The sequence below is a fragment of the Micromys minutus genome, assembly GCF_963924665.1.
Source record: "Micromys minutus genome assembly, chromosome: 1".
NCBI classification, from domain to species: Eukaryota; Metazoa; Chordata; class Mammalia; order Rodentia; family Muridae; genus Micromys; species Micromys minutus.
In genome coordinates this window covers 36,107,887-36,119,325 of record NC_137969.1, presented here as the reverse complement: position 1 = coordinate 36,119,325, position 11,439 = coordinate 36,107,887, and the positions used below count along the sequence as shown (strand labels likewise).

The following is an 11,439-nucleotide window of genomic DNA, read 5'->3' as shown; positions in this document are numbered from 1 at the left end:
AGAAGGGGAGGAGGGATGGGGAAGGGATTGTGGGAGGAAGTGACTAGGACAGGAGAATTGATCAGGATGCAAAGCAAATAAATTTTTAAAAAGGAAAAATAAAAATAAAGATACTAGAACCAAAAAAATTACTCAGAATAAGAATATCATATTTATGAATATATATAATTATATAAAAGAGAACTATAAATTTGAAAGTGAGCAAAAAATAGATATATAAGAGGGTTTGAAAAAAGAGGGTTTGGAAGGAAAAAAGGAAAGGAAGGAATTATGTAATTATATTAAAAGCTGAAAAAAATAAATAGATTTTTAAAAAGATCATGAACCATGATTTTAAAAAAAAGTTAATATTGCCCCAGAAATTTTTGCAAAAGCAACATTCAAAAATAGTGCAAAGAAAGAGATAATCAAAGACTAAGTAAAACAGAAACAAATGAAAAAGGAGTTAGAGCATCTATAAAATGATGACTTGAGTCTTCTAGTTTATATCAGTGTAAAAAGGAGAGCTTTGGCTCTGAATCCCAACAAATTCAGGCCACACCTTCACTCCCAAGATATTCTGGTACATCCAGTAGGGGAGATCTCATCAGGAATAGCAGCACTGGGCTCTTCTTCAATGGCGTCGTCTTCATCAGTGTCCAGGCCTAGTTTGTTGGAGTGGGTTTGGGGATCCTCCAGTGAGAAACCAGAGGAGAACAGAGTGCTACCAGGTCTGTGACAGCTTTGTCACTTTTGTATTTCTCATCCTTTTGCCACGGTCTCCACAATGAGGTGGTCAGGGTTGATCTCTATGTGTTTCTTGGCCATCATGTAGACCATTGTAGATTTGTCTCACGGTGCCTGGGACTTCATGATTCATTCCATGTTGGCTGTCCAACCATAGGTGCTTGTCACAATGCAGCAGGATGAAGACACAAGCCTATTGGAGATTGTCATTTTTTTCAACCTTCTTGCCCAGGATCTCCTTCATGAGCTTGCAGAGATTCTCAAACATTGCCTTGCTCTTTTCCATTTTCTTTTTCTCTTCCTCATCCTCTGGTAGCTCTAGGCCCTCTTTAGTGACTGATACCAGCGTTTCTTCATCAAATTCCTTGAGCTACTGCACACAGTACTCATTAATAGGCTCAGTCATATATACCACCTCATTTCTACACATGCACCACAAAGGCAGAATTGGCCACTTACTCTTTGCTCTCACCATCAATATAGTAGATAAACTTCTGTGTCTCCTTCATGCAAGACACATACTCTGACAGGGAAGTCACCTCATCTCCAGACTGAGAGGTCTGATAGCAAAGGAGCTCATAGAGGCAGCAACAGTGGAATTCGCACAGATTCGAAGCTTTAAATTCTTGGAGAACACCTCGTAACATTTCTTGTAGTTCTCTTTGTATTTAGTCAACTCAGAGAAGAGCTCAAGGCACTTTCTACACAATGTTTTTGCAGATGACCTTCAGGATCTTGCTCTGCTGGAGTATTTCTCAGGAGATGTTCAGGGGCAGGTCTTTGGAATCAACCACACCAGGGATAAAGTTGAGGTACTCAGGTATCAGCTCATCACAGCTCTCCATGATGAACACACAATGGACATTTGATGTTGTTATTCTTGTTGTTCTCAAAAAGGTAAAAGGGAGCTTGCTGGGGAATGAAGAGCAATGCCCTGAATTCCAAATACCTCTTACAGAGAAGTACTTGACTACCATGTGGTCTTCCTTATCATTGGTGAGGCTCTTGTAAAATTCACCATATTTCTCTTGAGTGATATCATCCTGATTTCTGGTCCAAATAGGCTTTGTCTTATTCAGTTCTTCCTCATCAATGTACTCCTCTTTGATCTTCTCTGTTTTCTTTTTCTTATCTTTGTTGCTGTCATCCTCCTCATCAGATCCCACATCCTCAATCTTAGGCTTTCCCTCGTTGTCCTTATCTTCTCCTCTTTCTCACCTTCCTTTTCCTCTGCCTCATTATCACTGATTTCCATCTCTAATTTCTTCTCCAAGTAGAGGGTGATGGGATAGCCTATAAACTGAGAGTGTTTCTTCACTACTTCCACGACTCTTCTCTTCTCTAAGTACTCTGTCTGGTCTTCTTTGAAGAGAAGTATCACTTTGGTATTCCAGCCAGTGGGCTTACCATGGTCTGCATGGACAGTGAAGGATCCACAAGCAGGAGACTCCCAAGCACACTCTCATCATCATTGTGCTTTGTGATCACAACATTTTCTCTGCCACTAGATAGGCTGAGTAGAATCTGACACCAAACTACCCAGTCATGGAGATGCCTGCTCCACACTGGAGAGCCTCTATGAACACCTTTGTACCAGACTTAACAATGGTTCCCAAGTTATTTATGAGGTCAGGCTTGGTCATACCATTGCATGTGTCCACAAAAGTCTTCATGTCCTCCTGAAGATTAGATATGATGTCAATTTTCAGCTCTTCCCCATTGTCCAATTTGGAAGAGTCTGTCAAGCTCTCTTACTGAATCTTGTCCAGGATATCAGTAGCATTAGAGATTAACTCCTGGAGGAAAATCTAATTGTTTGAGTAGAAAGTATTTTGATGAGGGACATGATCTGGGCAATTTCTGACTGAAAGGCAAAGGTCTCTACCTCTGCCTCTCTATGGTGTACTTCCTCAGACATCTTTACAGGAAAGCCAAGTAGTAATACAGAGCAGGGTAGGGCCAAACTATATCCAACTTGCATAGCAAGCCTAGGCTGCATGAGGGTGACTTGAAAGTCTATTTTGAGACAATTTGTTTGGAAAAATTTTCTTAGCCATTGTGAGGTAAGCATCTGTCTTTGTCACTGAGGTGTGTTTTCTGTATGTATCAAAATTCTGAGTCCTGTTTATGTATCCAGTCTGTTATCCTATGTCTATTTATTAGGGGAATTGAGTCCATTGATGTTGAGAGATATTAGGGACCAATGATTGTTGCTTCCTGTTATTATTCTTGTTAGAGGTGGAATTATTTTGTGTTTCTCTTATTTTTGATGAAAATATCAATTTCTTGCTTTTTCTTGGGTGTAGTTCTCCTCTTTGTGTTGAACTTTTCCTTCTATTATCCTTTGTAGGGCTAGATTAGTGGAAATATATTGCTTAAATTTGGTTTTGTCTTGGAATACCTTGATTTCTTTCTCTATGGTATTTGAGAGTTTTGTAGAGTAGAGTAGAAAATCTGGGCTGGCATTTTGTTCACTTAGGTTCCATATGACATCTGCCCAGGATCTTCTGAAATTTACAGCTTCTGTTGAGAAGTCTGGTGTGACTCTGATAAATCTGCGCTTAACTGTTACTTGATTTTTTTTCTCTTACTAGTATCAATATTCTTTTTTTGTTCTGTGTGTTTGATGTTTTAATTATTATGGAACAGGAGTAATTTCTTTTCTGGTTCCATCTGTTTGGTGTTCTGTAGGCTTCTTATATGTTTATGGGCATCTTTCTTTAGGTTAGGGAAGCTTTCCTCTACAATTTTGTTGAAGATGTGTGCTGGTCCTTTGAGTTGGGAATCTTCATTCTCTTCTATACCTATTATTCTCAGGTTTGGTCTTTTCATTGTGTCTTGGATTTCCTGAATGTTTTGAGTTACAAGCTTTTTGCTTTTTTGTATTTTTCTTGACTGTTGTGTCAATGTCTCCTATGATATCCTCTACACCTGAGATTCTTTCTTCTATCTCTTGCATTCTGTTGGTGATGCTTGCATCTGTGACTCCTGCTCTCTTTTGTAGGTTTTCAATATCCAGAGTTGTTTCCCTTTGTGTTTTCTTTAATGTTACTATTTCCATTTTTACATCTTGGAAAGTTTTGTTCAATTCCTTTACTTGTTTGATTGTGTTTTCCTGTATTTCTTTAAAGAATATATGTTTCCTCTGTAATGGCTTCTACTTTTTACCTCTGTTCTCTATTTCTTCAAGTGAGTTATTAATGTCCTTCTTACAGTCATCTATCATCTTCTCATAAAACCAGAACATCTGAAAGAATGGATAAATTTCTAGGTATACATTACCTACCAGAGAAAACCAAGATGAGTTAAATAATTAAAAAAAAAAACAAAGAAAACCTGATATTATGGGACCAGTATTTTAAAAGTATCCCAACTGAAGGGGCACTGCTGAATGAAGGTGACAGGAAGGAGGAAGGGTGAAGGATGCAGATGAATGTTCAAGTTGGAAGAAAAATGACAAAGCAGGGCAGCAGAAATAATTTATACTAAGGATAACTGGGGAAAAACACACACAAATTAACTACTTTATAAGCTTCCTCAATATTCACATAAAATATTCTATATATTCACATTAAAACAATTTCATTAGAATTAACCCACACAGGAATAAGGCTCTTCCCAGAAAACACATACTGCCAAATAAAAAGTCCAATGCCCAGTGTGCAATACCTCCCCTGGAGTTTGGGTCAGAGGAATAGTAAAGAGCCCCAGAAGAATATCAGTTGTTCCCATTGTTCTTGGTTGACCACCAGAACTCTGTAATAAAGCCCCATAGCTGAGGCCAGCACACATTCTGGTCACAGTATATGGGGAAATCAAGTTGGTACTTACGAGGAAGCTTTCTCCCTGCTGGCTAACTTCCATGGTACCAGAAAGTACTCAGCAGGCTTCTGGGGAGAAAAGGTCATCAACCATCTCATCTAGCTGTGAATCCCATGAACTTCAATAATGAGCAGTAGGACTGCATGTTACCCATGAGCTCAACAGTGACACAAATGTTACAAGCTGCACAAAGTGAACTCAGTGAGCCATTTAAACAAAAAAGAACAAGAATTTTTTAGGAAGTAAGGAGATAACATAGATCTGGCTAGGTGAAGGAAAATTTGTGGATGAGTACATAAAAATACACTGTATTAAATTCTCAAATCACTTTTTAATATACACTTCTTTTTACAAATCTCCCAAATTTCACAGAAGGATTTGGTACATGAAACAATCCTTGATTAATGAGCAATGAGAGCTGATAGGTTTATAATTTATTTCCTGGTGGACAGAATTGGTATCTTATACAGCAATTATAGGATATAGTGCCTAGTTTCATAGAAATAAGGTAAACAAGGGACCCAGGTAGATGATTCAGGAGATAAAATGCCTATAATACAAGTGTGAGGACCTTTTAGATATCTACCACCCCATAAAAGCTTGGAGTAGCAGTGAACATCTGTAACCCAGTTTGGGCGAGCAGGCAGAGACAGGAGGATCCTTGGGGTTCCCTGTCTAGACAGTTTAGCTTCAGGTTCAGAGAGGCCCTGTCTCAAAAATTATGATGGTGAGGAGTAACAGGAGACACCTGGTATTGGCATCCACACTTGTATGTACCAAAATTAGCACGTGTATGCACATGAGGATAAGGAGGACATCAGAGGGCGACTGAGACATAAGCACCTAATTTCTCTCTCATTCCTCCCCTTATTCCAGTGGAAGTCAGCCAAACCATGATCTCAGAGGAAAGGCAGGCAGACTGCTAATACAACTCCAACTGTTCAACCTCTTGGAGCTCAACGCAGGGGTAGCGAGTAGTTGGGTGGACATAGAGAATTAGATGCTTGCAACATCCTTGAGAATAACATTTTTAAAGACAAACATATACTTTGGATCTGCACATATACCTCCATGTCCCTTCCCAGAAGCCAAAGTACCCAACTACTTCCAGGCTCTGTTTGGCAACTGATAATGACCTAGTGCTTCTCATTGAAATTCAAATGCACCCCGGGCACCCAATCTGTATCCTGCCTCTGACAGCTCTGCAATATCACCTAAAAGCTAAGCTTCTATTTCTCAATGACGATCAATCAGCAAGCTCCCAAATGCAAGGGTTTCCTTCCACTCAGAGTTCAACAAGACAGTTTTTTTTTTTTTTTTTTTTTTTTTTTTTTTTTTTTTTTTTTTTTTTTTTTTTTTGGTGAAGAACTGGTTATGTTTTATCCACAGTCAGGAAGTAGAAGATTGTGACTCTAGATGTTCAGCCATCTGTCTTTCTTTTATGTGGTCTACAGGTCAACCAAAGATAATGGAACCCACTTTTAAGGTGGGTTCTTCCTCGCCAATCTTTCTCATCAAATTAAACCCTCATAAGCATGCCCAGATATTGGCATCTAATCCAGATAAATGCAGAGATTTGTCTTGGAGGTGACTCTAGATCTTGTGAAGCTGATAATAAACTATCACACCAGTCCTTAAAATTCTTAGCCCTTGCCAGTATCTGCATGCAAAAAAAGTGATACTGTGTTCTTGTAAACCTTATTTTGGTAGAAGGGACTGAAATATGTATTGGTTACTTTTTAATTGCTGTAGCACTCACAGGAGGAAATACAAGGACAAATAGAGGAGCAGGGATCGAAGAAAAGATCTTTGAGAGACTACCTCACCTGGAGATCTACCACATATGCAGCTACCAAATGCAAGCCCTATTGCTGATACCAAAGTACTTACTGGCAGGAACAAGATATGGATGCCTCCTCAGAGGCACTGCTAGAATCATTCAGATACAGTTGACGATGCTTGAAGCTAACCATTGGACTGGAACACAGGATCCCCAATGAAGAAGCTAGAGAAAAGACTGAAGGAGCTGAAAGGGTCTGCAACCTCATGGGAAGAACAACATTATCAACCAACCAAACCCTCCAGAGCTCCCAGGGACTAAAACACAAAGCAATGAGCACACATGGAGAGACCCATGGCTCCAGTGCATATTTAGCAGAGGATAGCATTGTCTGGCATTAATGGAAGAAGACACCTTTGGTCCAGTGAAGGTGTGTTTCCCCAGTGTAGGGGAATGCCAAGGCACTGAGGTAAAAAGGGTAGTTGGGAGAGGGGGCACCTTCATGGAAGCAAGGGGAGGGGAGAGGGGATGGGAGTGGGGGAAAAGTAGATAATATTTGAAATATAAATGCAGAAAATATACAATAAAAAGATTTTTTAAATGACATCATGACCAATGCAACTTATAGAAGAAAGAGTTTACTGGGACATACAGTTCCAGAGGGTTAGAGTCCATGATGGTGGCTGGAAGACATGGTGGCAGGAATACAAGCTGAGCACTCATGAGAAACATGAGTACATGCTTCTTGCTATGTCAGAAAAGTCAATGCAGCTTTCTTATAATGTTTGTTCCCAGAGTGTCCTCTGGAGATTCCCACTCATGGTCAGGCTGACATGCTCTGAGAAGCCTCAGAAACATATGGGAGCCTCACATATTGATTGTTTGATTTTGCACAATTGTGACCAAAATACCTGAAAAACGAGGAAGTGAAAGCTTCTTTGGAATTTCAGAGTGTCTCAATCCATCACTGTCAGGAATGCCGAGAGAACAGTGAACACGTGGACTCATGGCTGTTCACACTGTGGCAGACCAGGAAACAGGATTTCAACCTTCAAAAGTCTGTTCACAGTAACCTATTTCTTTCAGCTATTCTGCCTCTCCTAAAGGCCCTATAGTCCCCCAAAATAGTAACAGATAAAAACATAATCCTGTGGGAGGCATTTCAGATCCAAACCATAACCCTACATGAGTGCCCTGGTCCCAGGTGAGCCTTACTTCAGCCATCCTGACCCAGTTGGCAGATGGTGCAGGAGGAAGCCATCTAGGAAGGGATTTTCCAGTTATATCATTCCTGTCTTCCTATCATAGATCTGTCATCATAAAGACCAAAGACCCTGGACCCTGTCTGATTCCTAATATATGAATTCTTAAGTATAATGAAGTGATCATATTATGCCACCATGTTTCTGGTGGTTCATTAAAAAGCAAGTGGATAGATCCAAGATCCTTTCTCTGCTTCGTGACAACTTAGATGCTTTAAAAAGACTCTCCTTGTTTTTTGTTTGTTTCATTTTGTTTTTCTGAAATCTCGGGGTATTCATTTGTGACCACATGAATTTAGAGTATGAAGTGCCTGATTTGGGAAGTCATTTTGCACTGAATACATATGTCATGGCTGCTGAGCATGATCAGGTAATATCACTGTTGTGATTTCCAGAAGAGACAGAAGATCTGGGATACTGAGGAATGAGTAAGGATAAGAGATATATCTTTCACTCACATGGAGCCATTGATGTTTGGAAGATCCAACCTGGCTGTCCTTAAAGCCTTCAAGAGTTTGTAGAAGCCCATCTGCAAACTAAGTCAGCATCTGCTGAGAGAGAAAGAGAATCCAGGAAGATATAGGGGAACTGAGCCATGATTCACACAGGCATATCTGGGGTCTGTAAAAGCTACTTAGTGCATGCTCCTTTTCAACTTCTACAACTAGAAATTCATTTGGAAATATAGGTAAATGCTCCAAACATATCCAAAACAATGCAAGGTTGAATATTTTAAAAGGTTTATTTATATACTCAGGGCCACAAGAAACCTGACTGTGGGCATGGCTGAATCTGTGGAATAAGATTGAACCTCACTGCATGTCAGGCTGGGATTCTTTCCACACAAGGGTACTCTTGTAGCTGTATAGTTAATGGATGATGCCATGATACAACTTGGCATGTCCACAGAGCTTTATGCTTGAGCATGAACAGAAGCTCAAGATTTTCAAAGCCTCGCTATCCTAGCTCCCAACTTCAGGAGCAAACATGTACAGAAACTCACTTGGACAGCACCTGTCCTCAACATGGGAGCCCCAGAGACCACAATAATCGCACGAACACTGCCAGTGGTTGCTGTACTGATGGGTTCCCATGACCCAACTTGGCCTCTGGAGGAAACAGCTGGAGATGCAGGGTGGAGTATGAGTAGGCAAATGAGAATCTTTTCCTGAGAACAGATTGAGTTGAGCACTGAGGAGGCTTGGGTTGGTCCCCAGAGCCTGCAAGAGCAAGTTCATCATTGTGCAGAGCTGCATGCTTAATGCAGAGAGATGATGCTTCTGCCAATGAAAACTGGAAAATATCTTAGGGACTGGGAGTGAAGATGACAGAAAAGACGAAGAAGCCCTGACAGCTGTGGGCTATAGCCATCACTGTCCCTGCTAGCTGGCTACTTCCAGAGGCCACCTGGGTTTTGTCAGGTGCATGCTGCCCTATGGAGCTTGAATGGGGTTTCTGAATCTTGTGATTGTGTCTCTTTCTGTAAGATGTCCATATATAAACACTGAGAATTGTGTATAGGCTGAGCTACTGTGTCCTTCAAGAATGCACCAACCTTATTTCACCATCAACAGGAGTGTGGTGGTGAGAAGGAGCATCTACTGAGAGAATATATGTCAAGTCTGAGAGTCCAGCAATGACTGCTTATGTAGATTATTTGGTTTTTAATTTGGTTTTGAAGATTGGGATCAAACTCTGGGCCTTGCACAAAACAGGCTCAATCACTAAGTGCTTTTTTTAATAACCCACAGAGAATTACTCCCATATTTAGATATCAGTAATCCTTTCTAAGTCATTTCCAGGGAGGTTTGATCACTTTGAATAACATACACAGCCAAGCAGATCCCCCTAATACTGCCGACCCTGACTTTTTTTTCCCTACATGAAAATTCTTTGAGACACAGTTCACTATCTACCAGGCTACTCCTTATGAAGGACAGGAAGAACATCCAGATATCCACAAGCAGGAAGTAGCCAGCCCAGCTGAGTGCCCAAGGTACACTTGAAATAGGCTTAAAAGGATTGCAGCCAGGCAGCTCAAGGGGTGTTCTTAGCCAGAATTAGAGGGGCTAGAGACAGATCTGTTGAATGTGGATGAGATATGACACCACTGACAACCTGACATATGGCAGGCATTACACTTGGGCTCTGTCATCCCCTTCAAAGCCTCCCAACACCCTTGTCAGGTAGGTAGTACAATTATATCAGCCTTACTACTTATCTAAGACGAGCGGCAGAAGGTGACCCCTACATCTGCTTGCTCCATGGCAGGCTGTCCTAGGGCAGGCTGCCCCAATGTGAGCTACACCAGTTCCAGCTGAATACCCAGAGGGCTCCACTCCTGTAATTGGTAAGGAGCAGAAACAGCTAAAAGTTCTTTCTCCCTACACAGATGAAGTCATACTTCCTGGCTTGCATATGGAGAAAGCAAGTGAGTCCTTCTGCATTTGATGATGACCTCATGCAAGTGTTCCAGCCCTGAGGTTGCCCCTCTCTCCCTCCCTCCTCCTCATGGGCCACACTTAAGAGAAACCCATCCTACAACTGCCCTATGCTCCTTCGTTGGCTTGTTGTTTTCTCTTCTGGATTATGTAGTAGTTAGAATACGTCAACCACAATGCTGGAAGGTCAAATGTCTTTATTCAAATCACAAAGGGAAGCAGATCAAAGTTCCAGGTCAGCAAAGCTACTTAATGAGAAGATATCTCAAAATACCTAAATAAAACAATAATGATGATGCTAATAAAAATAAGTTTATCATGAAAAGGAACTTACAGGAAATAAACACAGCTTAATACAGACACAAGGACAAGAGGATGTTGCATAGCACAATTGCCTGCATGATGAAAATGAAGTGTGGGTCTCAGAGCAGCCTAGAGTACATCAGTGCATTGGGTGGATTGTCAGTGGTGAGAAGATAAAGAGCCTGGTATATTAGGATCTCTAAAGGAACAGAAATGAGAGGGAGGGGAAGGGAGAGGGAGATATGGGAAAGGGAAGTAGAAAAGGGGGATAAATTGAGTTACCTTAGGTTGGCTTACATGACATGGCCTGCATGTTTTGACATTGGAGAGGTAAAGAGCCTTGGGGGTTGGTCAGTCCATATGATTCCAAGCTGGTGATAAAGAGTTCGGAAGAATTCCCAGAAAGGCACTAGTTTTCTCTCTGAATCAGAAGCCCAAAGAAGTTGCTTCTGAGAGTGAGGCAAGCAGGCTAAAAGCAAAGTTTCCTTCTTCTATGTCTTTTTATCAGGACTGACACTAGAAAATACTGCCCATATTTAGGACAAATTATCTTGATGATCAAGAAAATCACTCATGAATACTGAGCAGCTTGTGTTGTAGTTAATTTCAGATTTAGCCAGTTGAAAACCAAGATTAGCCATCACAGCTAGTTATAAAATTCAGATTCTTATCCTATAAACACTCTGTATCAGGATCTTGTAAGAAACTCAGAAGATTATGTCAGCTCTGCCAAGCCAGAAGGATTTACCATATGCTAGAACATCTAAACCCGAGATTGCTATAAAACCGAGACCAGTGGTTGGAAGAAGGCCTGATTCTCCGACCTGGAGAAGTAAGCCTTCCACTTACATCCCAGGGGGTGGGGCAGGAGGCAGCCATAAGCATTATGGAAATGTAATGGTTAATATTGGATTTAGGACTCACCCAAAATGCAAGCTGGGAGTAAAAGTTAAACAGGACTTCGCTATCAACTTTGTCTCACACCCAAGCACAGAATCCTCAGTGCCATGGTGCCACATCACTCCTGCTTTCAGATATCTTCCAACTTGTACTTTTGACCAAACCTAATCTAGAGCTACTTAAAGAAAGAGATTCTAGAAAATTC

At 40.9% G+C, this 11,439-nt stretch overlaps 1 pseudogene across 1 annotated transcript; it reads right to left on the bottom strand.

Annotated features, from left to right (window-relative positions):
* Window positions 1-543: 543 nt before the first annotated feature.
* LOC308423912 (heat shock protein HSP 90-beta-like) lies at window positions 544-2,644 on the bottom strand (annotated as a pseudogene). The gene is made up of 2 exons: window positions 1,693-2,644; window positions 544-1,660 (listed from the first exon to the last, which is right to left on the bottom strand). The product of its transcript is annotated as a heat shock protein HSP 90-beta-like (transcript).
* Between the last annotated feature and the right edge of the window lie 8,795 nt (window positions 2,645-11,439).